This window comes from Camelina sativa, chromosome 4, assembly GCF_000633955.1.
Source record: "Camelina sativa cultivar DH55 chromosome 4, Cs, whole genome shotgun sequence".
In the NCBI taxonomy this organism is placed as follows: Eukaryota; Viridiplantae; Streptophyta; class Magnoliopsida; order Brassicales; family Brassicaceae; genus Camelina; species Camelina sativa.
The window spans coordinates 7,184,098-7,197,888 of record NC_025688.1 but is presented as its reverse complement, the minus strand read 5'-3'; the positions used below and the strand labels follow the sequence as shown (position 1 = coordinate 7,197,888).

At 36.0% G+C, this 13,791-nt stretch overlaps 1 long non-coding RNA gene and 1 pseudogene across 3 annotated transcripts; both read left to right on the top strand.

Moving 5' to 3' along the window:
* Positions 9,836-11,319, top strand: LOC104780029. 3 transcript variants are annotated; one of them, XR_002037671.1, is made up of 4 exons: positions 9,836-10,085; positions 10,165-10,255; positions 10,327-10,358; positions 11,044-11,319. It is a non-coding gene; the product is annotated as an uncharacterized LOC104780029 (long non-coding RNA). The 3 variants fall into 3 exon arrangements; XR_766623.2 differs by having other exon boundaries at positions 9,841-10,096; XR_766622.2 differs by lacking the exon at positions 9,836-10,085 and having other exon boundaries at positions 10,103-10,255.
* Positions 12,012-13,791, top strand: LOC104783638 (annotated as a pseudogene).

Below are 13,791 nucleotides of genomic sequence, written 5' to 3'. Positions count from 1 at the left end.
AATTCTTTTCTCCTCTGTTGTGTTTTGTCTTAACCGTACGGAGTTTAGTGAAGAGCTTATGACAGTTGTCGGTCTTACACGAGTCCAACGTGAACATTGCGACACGTGCAGTAGTAGTGATAAATTATTGCGAAGAAAATGTAACTGTTATTGGATGTTGATTAGAGTCGCACCGTTTCCTAACTATTTACATTTAAGGAGCATTTTTGCTGATTGATTTATTTAATTTGTAAAACATGTCCTTGTCACAGATTCGGTTTGGTCCATCTTTTACTAGAAAAACACAAAAATACAAATAATATAGAAATGTAATATACCTCACGTAAGTTACAATTAGAGTAATAAAAGTAATTCTCAAATGAATAAAAGTAAAAATGTTTGTATTCATGGAATGTGTTTACGTAACACGGATTCTCACCTAACAATCTAGCATACACTAGTCTACTCATCTTTACATAATAAACTTATTCGTTATTTAGTTTCTTTGAAGACTAAACCACAAATATATTTAATTTATAACTTTAATTGTAACTTCTACATTATTGAATTAAAGAAAAACCAATATATAGTTTTGAACTACCAAACAAATATTAAGATATTATAATATTGGTGGTTTAAGGTTATGTAATATGATCTCTTACAAGCAAAAGTATGCATGTGCTTAGAGTTATGGAGACTGAAGACTGTCTTTAGAAATGTTTTTAATTCATGTGAAAAAGTCGAAAACTAATAGACATATATGCATCTTCCAAATAATAAGTAACAAGAAATATTATTTGATAATATAGTGTTAACTTTAAAATAAAAAATCTAGAATTTCCTAATAATTTGTAATAGAATAATAATTAAAATAGAGTGTTAACCAAAAAATCTAGAATTCCAAACCTATCCTAATCTATAGTTACAAACTGTGCATCGTTTGTAAAATTCTAACAATTGCTTTGTTTATTCTGAAAGAAAAAAAAAATACTAGATGAAAAAAATTATAATGAAAGAATTAAAGGATTACCAACTAATTACGCTACATATAGGCAGTATAGCATTAGTGAAAAAAATTATTTGGAAATGCAACGTTGGTTTTGGATCTAGACTATAATCGCACCGTTTTCTAGCTATCTCACGTTAAGGAAGTTTGCTGATTCATTTATACAATTAGACTAGTAGTTATCACAAATTTGGTTGGGTCTATAGGTTTTACGATGTTATAGTAAGTTTTAAAGAAAAGAAAAAAGCTAAAGGAAATAGTATATATACGTAGATAAAATGCAATAGCTCACGCATAGTTGCAATTCAAGTAATAAAATTATTAAAAAAAATGTATATCCGTCGTAAACCGAAGCCCTGTTTTTTTACTGATCGCTGCAATAGTGACTGCGACTGAAAATTAAAGAGGGGAAGGTGAACGGACGACACAATTTTTAAAAAAATTAGTCGCTGAGTTTTTTGTAACGTGCTGTTCAAGACTATTACAATGGTGATAGTGGAGAGATTGAAAGGGGTCATGCCACGGCGGGTTATTGGTCCAGCACAAACGAGTTTCATCCCAAGGAGATTGAGCTCCGATAATATCATTATTGTCGAAGAGGCCGTTCGTTCTATGCGACGAAAGAAGGGGAGTAAAGGTTGGATGTTACTGAAATTAGATTTGGAAAAGGCATATGATCGAATTCGATGGGATTTTCTGGAAGATACTCTCAAAGCTGTTGGTTTATCAGAGAATTGGGTGAGATGGATACGGGTCCATCCATGAATGTGTTGTGGAATGGTGAGAAAACTGATGTTTTTATACCCTCAAGAGGATTAAGACAGGGGATCCTTTATCCCATATTTGTTTGTGTTATGTTTGGAACGGCTCTGTCATTTGATTGAAGGCACAATGGAGGAGAAGAAGTGGAAGCCAATCAAACTATCACAAACGGGACCGCGGTTATCCCATGTTTGCTTTGCAGATGATCTTATCCTCTTTGCAGAGGCATCAGTGGCGCAAGTTCGGGTGATTAGAGGGGTTTTGGAGAAGTTTTGGGAGGTTTCGGGTCAGAAAGTGAGTCTCGAGAAGTCTAAAATATTCTTCTCTGAGAATGTCTCTAGAGAGATGGAAAGTTTGATTAGTGCGGAGAGTGGCATTAAGTCGACAAAAGAGCTGGGAAAATACCTTGGAAAGGAGAGTGTAGAGAAGGTTTCCTCGAGATTAGCAGGATGGAAGGGTCTTTTGCTTAGCTTTGCGGGAAGGTTAACCCTGACTAAGTCTGTTTTAGCATCGATCCCGGTACATACTATGAGTACCATAAAACTGCCACAAGCAACGCTGGTCCGTTTAGACCGAGTGTCTCGGGATTTTCTGTGGGGTAGTACTGCAGAGAAGCGTACTCAACATCTAGTAGCCTGAAAGAGGGTGTGTTTACCAAAGGATGAGGGGGGTTTGGGTATTCGAGCAACATCGGATATGAATAAAGCTATGATTGCTAAGGTGGGATGGAGAGTGTTGCATGATCATCATAGTTTGTGGGCTCGGGTTGTTCGACATAAGTATAAGGTTGGGGAGGTGCATAATCATGCCTAGACAGTGGCACAAAGTAAATGGTCCTCTACTTGGAGGAGTGTGGGTGTGGGACTGCGTGAAGTGGTGCTTAAAGGACAAGGTTAGGTTGCTGGTGACGGGCGCCAAATATGTTTTTGGACTGACAATTGGCTCTCGGATAAAGCCCTGGTGGATGGGATAACTGGGGTGTTGCCTACCGGGTTTGAAGCTGTTACAGCTCGGGATCTTTGGCGAGATAATGGTGGTTGGGATTATTCCCGCATTGTTCCATATATCACAGACAATACAAGACTGGAGATAGCTAATGTGGCTTTGGACAGCTTCACGGGTTCCCGTGATAGATTGTCTTGGAAGGGAACTCTGGATGGTAAGTTTACGGTTAAGTCGGCTTATAGGATGTTGACAAAAGATGGTATAGCTAAGCAGAATATAGATAATTTTTTTCATCGCATTTGGAAGGTGTTGGTACCAGAGAGAGTTAGGTGTTTTCTGTGGTTAGTCGCTCAGCAGGTGATTATAACAAATGCAGAAAGGAAGAGGAGGCATCTCTCAGATTCTGATGTCTGTCAGGTGTGTTGAGGAGATGTGAAATCTATTATTCATGTGCTCCGCGACTGCCCTGCTATGGCTAGTCTATGGGCTCAAATTATACCGCAGTCCAAAAGACAATCTTTTTTCCAGTTATCCTTGCTCGAGTGGGTTTATGATAATCTGACAGGACAGGGAGGTGGTAGTGCGTGATATGATTCTTGAGTTTTGATACCACTTGATGTGATCCTTGAAGCTCTAATACCACTTGATATGATTCTCCCAAGGAATCGGCACTTTCGAGTTGGTAGATAGATACACCTTGATTCTAAAGACAAGGAAGCCTCAAGAATAAGGATGGTGGAATGAATGGTCGCACAAGAGTTGCGGAAAGACTCTTGATATACCGGTTTGATCTTTCAGCCTCACACAAAAAAGATCGGATCTCTCAGACTCGCACCAAGGAGATCGGGTTTTGACTATTGGAATCACACCAAGTAGTCGGTTTTGATTGATGGAATCACACCAAACAATCGGTTTTGTTCACAAAGAACAGAAGAGAATCACTCTCAAAAAGAAAAGGTTTTATAAAAAAGTTGGAATGACTATTTCTTTACTATTACATGAGTTTATATAGGATAAGAAAACTTGGTAACAAAGCTAAGTATTATTCTTGAAACTAAAAAGAACAATAAAGATAGATAGTTGAATGAAGATTCAACTGTTGAAGTTTGCCTTCCCAAGGTGAGTTGAACTCCAATTTTCGTCACTTCTCTTTGACCACAAAATAAAGTGATTATTTTGGGGTTTTTTGGACTTGAGTAAGGCTCAAAGTGGGCTGGACTTGATAGATATTATCCCCAACAGATTTTCCCATGTTGTCTTTGGTCGTAACCTCTTGAATTAGCCCATTAAGTGCCTTCTTGATCTTTTATCTCTTTGACTCCTTGATCCAATTTGCTAATGAGAAACAACATGGACTGTATCTTTTCTTCATCTTGGACTTAGTAGAAACAGCTCATGGTTGCCACACATAATTCTGGAAGGTCCTAAACCAATTGGACCTAAAACTCTTCAAGTGAACAGCTAGATTAACCTCCTTTGGCAAATGGAAAGTATCCCAAATGGTTGTTTGGCTGGAAGAGTTGATCTTTGACTTCGTTTGTGTGGAAAAAGGCTCAAGGATCTTCTTGGATGGTCTCATGATCATATCATACCCCTCCTCTTGAAAAAGTTTCGTCCTCGAAACTGTAAGACTTTGGGTTGGAGAGTGTTGAAGTGACTCTGGTGGCTTATCATGAGGAAGATTTGCACTGTTTATAGTGAGATCCTTCTTGGTTCCTACAAAATCAACAACTTGCTCTATCTTGCTTGACGATAAATGGAATGTTGGCTTTTCTCTCCTTGTTGGTGCATCAGATGAATCATCCATACTGTCAAGGTTATTGATGATAATGCCTTTCTTCGAAGATTCCTCACTCTGATCTTCGATGATCTCTTTGTGCTTTGGTTCTTCGGCTTCTGTTTGCTCACTCGGTGAAATTGTTATTTCCAACAGATTTTTCTGAACCAACAACTCCTTGTGCTCCTTTGGTGATGGTAACGAAACAAAAGCAGCTTTCTCTTCTTTAAAAACAAGAGACGTCCTTTCTCGTTGGTAACTTGGCGTGACAGTAGACGCTCCATCAGGTTGTTTAGAAGTCCTCATTAGAATATGATTTGAACCACGATGGTGATGGTTGGGAACATATCGTTTCCTCAAAATAGACTTCAATTCTGTCCAAGTCTCAATAGGGTGTTCTCCATTTTTTCTCCTGCTTATCACAAACTGATCCCACCAAGTAATAGCATAATCACAAAATCCAGTGACTGCAACTCGTACCTTCTTCATTTTGCAATAGTTTTGACAACTAAAAACCGACTCAATCTTTTTCTCCAACTTTAGGTATGCATCTGGGTCATTCCTGCCTTGAAAGGTAGGAATCTTCAACTTATTACCTCCAATGTTGTCATCAGTTTCATCCATGCCATCTTTGTGTTGTGACCTCCTATGGCTTGTTCTTGATGATTGAGTAGTGTAATAATCATCAGCCCTTGCTACTCTAGGTTGATCTCTTTCTCTTTTATGGTGCAACATTTGTGGTTTTCTTTGTTGTGCCTTCGCTTGAACTTCATCCAACCTCTTGTAAATTGCACTCATCTCAACACTCATCAACCGTCGCATCTCTCCCATAAGTGCTTGAACTTGTTGATCATTAGACATTTTTTTTTTTAATAAGAACGGGTTCTTCTCTTTTTTTTCTTCGATAGAACGGGTTTTTCTTTCTTTTTTTTCTCCTTTTTTTTTTTGGTCTTTTTTTTTGTTTCTTTTTTTTTTGCCCTTTTTTTGTCTCTCTTTTTTTTTTTTTTTTTTTTTTTTNTTTTTTTTTTTGGTTTTCTAGATAAAAGAAAATAGAAATAGAAGATGAAAAGATGAAAATGATAGAAAAAAGATGAAAGATTTAGAAGATGATAGAATGATAGAATACCAAACTCAAAGGTGTGCTCTGATACCACTTGATATGATTCTTGAGCTCTGATACCACTTGATGTGATCCTTGAAGCTCTGATACCACTTGATATGATTCTCCCAAGGAATCGGCACCTTCGAGTTGGTAGATAGATACACCTTGATTCTAAAGACAAGGAAGCCTCAAGAAAAAGGATGGTGGAATGAATGGTCGCACAAGAGTTGAGGAAAGACTCTTGATATACTGGTTTGATCTTTCAGCCTCACACAAAAAAGATCGGATCTCTCAGCCTCGCACCAAGGAGATCGGGTTTTGACTATTGGAATCACACCAAGTAGTCGGTTTTGATTGATGGAATCACACCAAGCAATCGGTTTTGTTCACAAAGAACAGAAGAGAATCACTCTCAAAAAGAAAAGGTTTTATAAAAAAGTTGGAATGAATATTTCTTTACTCTTACATGAGTTTATATAGGATAAGAAAACTTGGTAACAAAGCTAAATATTATTCTTGAAACTAAAAAGAGCAATAAAGATAGATAGTTGAATGAAGATTCAACTGTTGAAGTTTGCCTTCCCAAGGTGAGTTGAACTCCAATTTTCGTCACTTCTCTTTGACCACAAAATAAAGTGATTATATTTGGGCTTTCTTGGACTTGAATTAAGCTCAAAGTGGGCTGGACTTGATAGATGTTATCCCCAATAGATTTTCCCATGCTGTCATTGGTCATAACCTCTTGAATTAGCCCATTAAGTGCCTCCTTGATCTTTTATCTCTTTGACTCCTTGATCCAATTTGCTAATGAGAAACAACATGGATTGTATCTTTTCTTCATCTTGGACTTAGTAGAAACCGCTCCTGGTTGCCACACATAATTCTGGAAGGTCCTAAACCAATTGGACCTAAAACTCTTCAAGTGAACAGCTAGATTAACCTCCTTTGGCAAATGGAATGTATCCCAAATGGTTGTTTGGCTGGAAGAGTTGATCTTTGACTTTGTTTGTGTGGAAAAAGGCTCAAGGATCTTCTTGGATGGTCTCATGATCATATCAGTGCGGGAGCATGGCCTATGTTGTTTGCTATCGCTGTATGGTGGGGATGGAAGTGGTGGTGTTGCAATGTTTTTGGTGAGAATAAGCCTTGGAGAGATGAGATCGTGTTCGCTTTGTAAAGGATCTGGCAGAAGAGGTGATATTGGCTAATGTGCAGGGTCGTTCCCGGGATGGTTGTGGTGTACGTGTGGACCGTGAGATAGGATGGATCGCTCCAGTCTCTGGCTGGTATAAAATGAATACAGATAGGGCTTCCTGAGGTAATCCAGGGCTACCTGCGGCGGGGAGGGGGGTGTTGAGGGATACTTCTGGTGCCTGGTGCGGTGGTTTTGCAATGACTATTAGTAGGTGCTCGGCACAATTAGCAGAGCTTTGGGGTGTGTACTATGGTTTGTGTATGGCGTGGGAGCACAGAATACAGCGATTGGAGCTGGAAGTGGATTCAGAGATGGTGGTAGGTTTCTTAACACAAGGGATTGCTGAGTCACATCCTTTTTCTTTTCTGCTACGTATGTGCCAAGGCTTTCTTGGAAGGGACTGAATAGTCCAAGTGGTTCATGTATATAGGGAAATTAATCGCCTCGTAGACGGATTAGCCAACTATCCTTTTCTTTATCTTTTGATTTTCATGTTTTTGATGTACTTCCTGACTTAGTTGAACCTTTGTTGTGTGATGATGCGTGTGATGTTCGGAACCATAGGCAAGTCCGTATGTAGTTGAGTACAAACTTTTTTAATAATAATATCCGGGGGTGTCTCCCCTGGTCGTTCACCAAAAAAAAAGAAAAACAGATTTGGGGAGATTTGACTGAACTCAAAACCTGTTTTTGTTGTGTAGTGAAGAAAATAAATGGAGGTGTTGACATCTTACAAAAAAAAATACATCGAAATTCAGACAACCATGGAATATGAAGATGATCTGAATAAATTCAACACTTCAGAAGTTGATTGGGTGGAGAGAAATAAACATTTAATTTGACATAGTTCAGTAACTTTTACGCCATCAGTTTCATTTGATTAGAAATGTTCAATCCGAACATAATTAGCGTCTAGAGTCACACCATATACGCAAATATTGAAAACTATACATAATAGTTTTTTTTTCTTTTTTCATTATTGATAATTGAGATAAATTCCAAATCAAAAATATTAAAGTGTTTTTATAAAGATTAGGAGACAGTATAATTTAACCTTTGCTATATGTTGGCAATAATCTAAAGGGAAATATAATTTAGACCATTTTTGAAGTTTTTATAAAGATTAGGAGGCAATATATTTTAGTTTTTAGTTATATGTGTCAATAATCTCATCTAAAATATGATTGCATAACTTTATCAAAAAAGAATTGACATACAACCACCAATCAAACGGCTATCTTATTTAAAATATTTATACAAATCAAGTATCTATTTTACCACTAAAAGTATTTTTACAACCATAAATTTTTTTTTATTGGTGAGGTATGCTTTTTACCACTACTACTTACAAAATATCTTTACGAACATATTAAGCGAACTATATATGTTTTTTTGCATAGTTTTTTTAACTATTTAAATTTTTGATTTAAAAAATATTTCGAATAAAGAAAATATATCACATTTGATAATTTATGATATATTTATAAAAAAGTATAATACAAATATACTCGATTACAAAATGTTTATAAAGGTTAAAAATTGAAAGAATATAAATTTGACATGACTATATGAAAGATATAAAATTATAAATATGAAGATATATGAATTTTAGATAATTTAAAGTTGAATATATAATTTAAAATAAACAATCAACAATACTACCACAAAATTAATTTTTTTTTAAAGCATATATTGGTCTTACATATTTCTAATCCAATTTGGAACACCACAGCTTCTCGTAGTTCGTAATCTTATCCTAAGGTACCTAACAAATGTCCGTGACAATTTTCCCAAACGATCCAATGAAATTTTTACACGTGTGGTCTTCCTAATGTCAACTATCTACTTCCACGACCACAAGCTTGGTTCGGCTGAAGTTTGTTGGTTTTAGAGAAGACGTTGATTATTGTATTGTGAATTTTTTTACCAAAGTTGACAAAAAAAAAAAATTGACCAAAAATAAAATTATTTACTTTTAAAAATTCAACTTATAGTATATTCAAAAATAAAATTATTTTTTAATTATAAGAAATAATATGATAATTTATTTGTTTCACAAAATAGATTCATATCTAAAAATGAGAGGTGAAGTATAATGATAATTAACAAATTAATATGTTAAGTTAAATATCAAAATATTTTATTTGATAAATAATTTAATAAAGGAAATTAATATGGTAAGTTAGATGATATGATTCATTAGAATATTCTCTTTACGATTTTTGGTATAACCTATTTATAACCAATTAATCTATTATTAATGTATAACCTATTTATAACTAACTTATTAAAATTATATAATCTATAAAATAATGTTATGTACTTCCATTTTATTTATTATAAAGAGGATCTTCTGGTTGACAAACCAAATTTATGTCGTTTATAAGTGGCAGAATTACTAAATTGACTATTTTAGAAAGTGATGATAAGATAAAAGTTTACATGGGAGTTGGAAGTAATAATCTAATGTTATAAAATATTAATTTAGATTTTACGTATAGATTAATAGCCCCGTTTACATGCATCGTAGTTGGACGTAATAATATAATGTTAAAGTCATGGTTTACATCTATTATATTAAAAGAGAAGTGAAAACATCCACATTCAATTTCAGGCACGGATAACCATTTTGTCATGTAAATTTACCTATTTTCGTATTAAAAATAAATCAAAATCGACAGGAAAAATCTAATTGCATAAAAAATTATTTGCAAAACTAGAATTTGCTAATTTAATCCCTAAATTTCCCGAAAAACACCATTTTTATAACTATGGTTCTGTTTTATACTACAAATTCTACAAATTTGATATAATTAATGGGCTTAGATTGTAGATCGACGTTAATCTAAAAATTAATGGGCTTCTGCAGGGAAAAAAAATCCAACGACAATACACCTCCTTACCGGAAACCCTAAAAAGATAGATTCTTTACAACTATAAATACAATGCTATCGTTTGCGTTCACGATAACTCAACAAAAGAGAAAAAAACTCTCTTTTCTTGAATTTTTAGGGTTTTATTTATAGAGTTAATTACGAGATCGGCATTTATTCTCATGGGTATTGTTCAATACAGACTTTCTTTCCGTGCTTACAGATTTAGGCCTTTTTTAGACGATGAAAAGACAATATTACCCCTTCTCACATCACACAATTGATCGTCTCTTTCTCTCGACACAACTCTGGTTTCTCACTTTGTCGACTCAGCCATAGAAAAGAGCCAATGATCTAATAATCTTCTCCCTCCAACTACACACAACCATGATCCCCCCCCTCCCCCCCCAAAGGAATTAGCTCTTCAAAAAGCCAATAAAGAGAAGGTTATGGAGAAGTAAGTTTCAATTTCTAGGGTTTTTAATTTTCCTGAAATTTAATTTCTCCTTTTTAATTGGGATTTAGAGATGGACAAGGTAGAAGAGAAAGAGAGTTTCAAATTCTCAGGTTCGTTGTGGGTCAGCAAACTTACACTTCATGTCTCTCTAATTCAAAGGTAAAAAGATCCCAATTTTTTTACATTTTTCAACAGCGCTTGACCATCTTCATCGCTTCTCTGTATCGCAGGAAGCCTTCTGAGAATCGCCAGAATTTGAGAGGTATGTGTGCTCTATTTCTATGTCATCTTTGCCTGGGTTGTGATTTTTTCCGTACTAGATAAACGAATCTAATGGGTTTAAGCATTGTTAGTCATGTTCTTTACAATATGTATGTTTCATTTGGTGTTTGGGTTCCTCAGTTGTAGTTCTTTAGGGTTTAGTGCTCCTTAATTAAGAGTGTGTTTAATTTGTTTCTTAGGTTCCTTTGGTAGTCATGTCCTTTACAATATGTGTGTTTCATTTGGTGTTTGGGTTCCTCAGTTGTAGTTCCTTAGGGTTTAGTGTTCCTTAATTAAGAGTGTGGTTAATTTGTTTCTTGGGTTCCCTCGGTAATAGTTCTTAGGGTATAGTTTTCCTTCATATATGGTTGTTTGATTTGTCCTTGGGTTCCATTTGTTACAGTCCTTAGGTTATAGTTTTTCCTTAATACATGTGTTGTCCTCTTTTGATTTCCTTTCTCTCTTTGGTTTACTCTTCTTATTTAGTTGACTTTGGATACCACTAATTTCATAGAAACTATAAACAAGCACATCTTCATTGTCATTAACTTCTACACTTCATGATTTTGAAATACTGGCTTTTGTAATCATGAGTTTTTTGCACAAAGATGTTCCATTTAACTTTATTCTGTAAGTATTTGATCTTCATCTCTGTCACTTGGTCATCTATATTTGTTCTTCTTCAGGTGTCAAAACTGCAAGGAACTTGTTCATAAGGTAAGTTGGCTTTCACATCATGTGTGGCATCAATATGATGTTTGCAAAGGCAGAGACGTTCTGGAAGAAGTAGCAACTTCAGACTATCTTAACCCCTATTTCCCCATGTCAATGCTTCTTCTTCTACTTTTGTTAAAACATGAAACAATATGTAAACTTCTTCTTCTACTGTGTTGGGGAAACAGGAAACAATATGTAAACTTATTCTCGCTCTCAGATTCAATCAAATAAATTTGAGGTTATCATTGAAGCAAAGCTCCATGCCTCCATCAATGGCTTCTCTGAAAAAATTTAAGAGTTAACAGAACAAGACTTTAACTCTTTAACCTTAAACATAACAGAACCAAACCTTTAACTCTTTAACAGAACAAAATCATTCGATTCTATAATCTTAAAAAGCATTAGTAACGAGATTGTTAAATATATGAAGGAATGATCATGGTGCTTTACCTCATGTTCATAACTGACAAAGACTTTTGTTCAGATTCTTCTACTCTGCAGTTTTTTTCATTTACCATTGTCCACAGAAACAAATAGAGATCCTCATATATATCTTCACCAATCCCTAACTAAACAACATCTTCAGTTAGCAGCTGACGAAATCTAGTGCATCTGAAGAAATCATTGGAGCAGTGATGGAACGACAAGTCAGTGGAGGCTTTCGCAGCTGAAGAAATCCAGTGCATCACGATCAAGGGTAGAACCATCTTTCTGCTTACCCTAAAATGCCTAAACCGAGAGTACGGGAAGAAATGCTCAATTTCAAAGTTTTTAGGGAATAAATGCCCATTTAGGCAATAACCCTTATTTATAGGGTTTTACTTTTAGTGTTCTACTTTTTTTCTCGGCTTTGTATCGTTTATCAGCGTTGTTATTCCTTCATCGTAACATACGTATCTAAAATTCTAAATCCATCAACTTATATATATATATATATATAGGTTGGACGAATCAAAAGCCACAAGAGTTTTTCAAAGAAGAAGCTCAGTTAGCAGCAGCAGCTTCAATGGCGGATTCAACAATCTTAACAACGTTTGTAGACCCGCAGTCTCATTCTTAGAGTCACATCCCTAAGCTCGAAGATTTTCTCGGTGATTCTTCTTCGATGGTTCGTTACTCAGACAACAGTCAAACCGAAACACAAGACTCTTCCCTCACTAAAATCTACGATCCACGTCCCCACCACAACCACAACCAAACCGGCTTCTACTCCGATCACCACGATTTCAAAACCATGGCCGGTTTTCAAACCGCTTTCTCTACAAACTCCGGTTCTGAGGTCGATGACTCTGCTTCAATCGGAAGGACTCATCTCGCTGGAGAGTATTTGGGTCACGTTGTTGAATCTTCTTCCGGACCGGTCCGGACCGGACCTAGGGTTTCACGGTGGATCTAATAACACCAACACCATTGGCGGAGCTTTGTCACTTGCGGTTAACGTTGACAACAGTACTAATCAGCATCGTAATGATAATGAGATTACTAATCATCATTACCGTGCTCAGTGCCGGCCCAACATTCTCCTACGCAAAAATAAAAAAAATGTACACTTTTCACCTATTACAAAAGATTTAGATTTTTTATAAAAGGCCAAAACTTGATATTTTAAGATCTTTTACATATCATATAAAATATAAAAGACTTCTTACATCTAAATAAAAAAATCTTTTAAAATTTTAGGCCCGAATTTTTGACTTTTGGCTTCTTCTATGGGCCGGGCCTGACCGTGCTGGTGGTGAGAGAAACAACAACAACGAGAAGACAGAATCTGAGAAAGAGAAGCCAAACGTGGCTGTTGAAACATCGGATTGTTCTAACAAGAAGATCGCTGNAGAGTCACATCCCTAAGCTCGAAGATTTTCTCGGTGATTCTTCTTCGATGGTTCGTTACTCAGACAACAGTCAAACCGAAACACAAGACTCTTCCCTCACTAAAATCAACGATTCACGTCCCCACCACAACCACAACCAAACCGGCTTCTACTCCGATCACCACGATTTCAAAACCATGGCCGGTTTTCAAACCGCTTTCTCTACAAACTCCGGTTCTGAGGTCGATGACTCTGCTTCAATCGGAAGGACTCATCTCGCTGGAGAGTATTTGGGTCACGTTGTTGAATCTTCTTCCGGACCGGTCCGGACCGGACCTAGGGTTTCACGGTGGATCTAATAACACCAACACCACTGGCGGAGCTTTGTCACTTGCGGTTAACGTTAACAACAGTACTAATCAACATCATTATGATAATGAGATTACTAATCATCATTACCGTGCTGGTGGTGAGAGAAACAACAACAACAATGAGAACAATGAGAACAACTAGAAGACAGAATCTGAGAAAGAGAAGCCAAACGTGGCTGTTGAAACATCGGATTGTTCTAACAAGAAGATCGCTGATACGTTTGGACAAAGGACTTCGATTTACAGATGTGTTACTCGGTAAGTTCATTCTATTATGACAAGAAGAATCCAAGGCAGTTTTGTTGTGATTAAGAAATTAATTAATTAAACTATTTTGTGTTATTTGACCTTTGGTCATAGACTTGAAGGTTACTATTACTATTAGTTTAAGTGCAAAAGTACTAATGTAATATTATTTGATTGATTGATATGCAGACATAGATGGACGAGAAGATATGAAGCTCATCTATGGGATAATAGTTGTAGGAGAGAAGGTCAGGCCAGGTAAGGTCGTCAAGGTATATATTTTTTATAA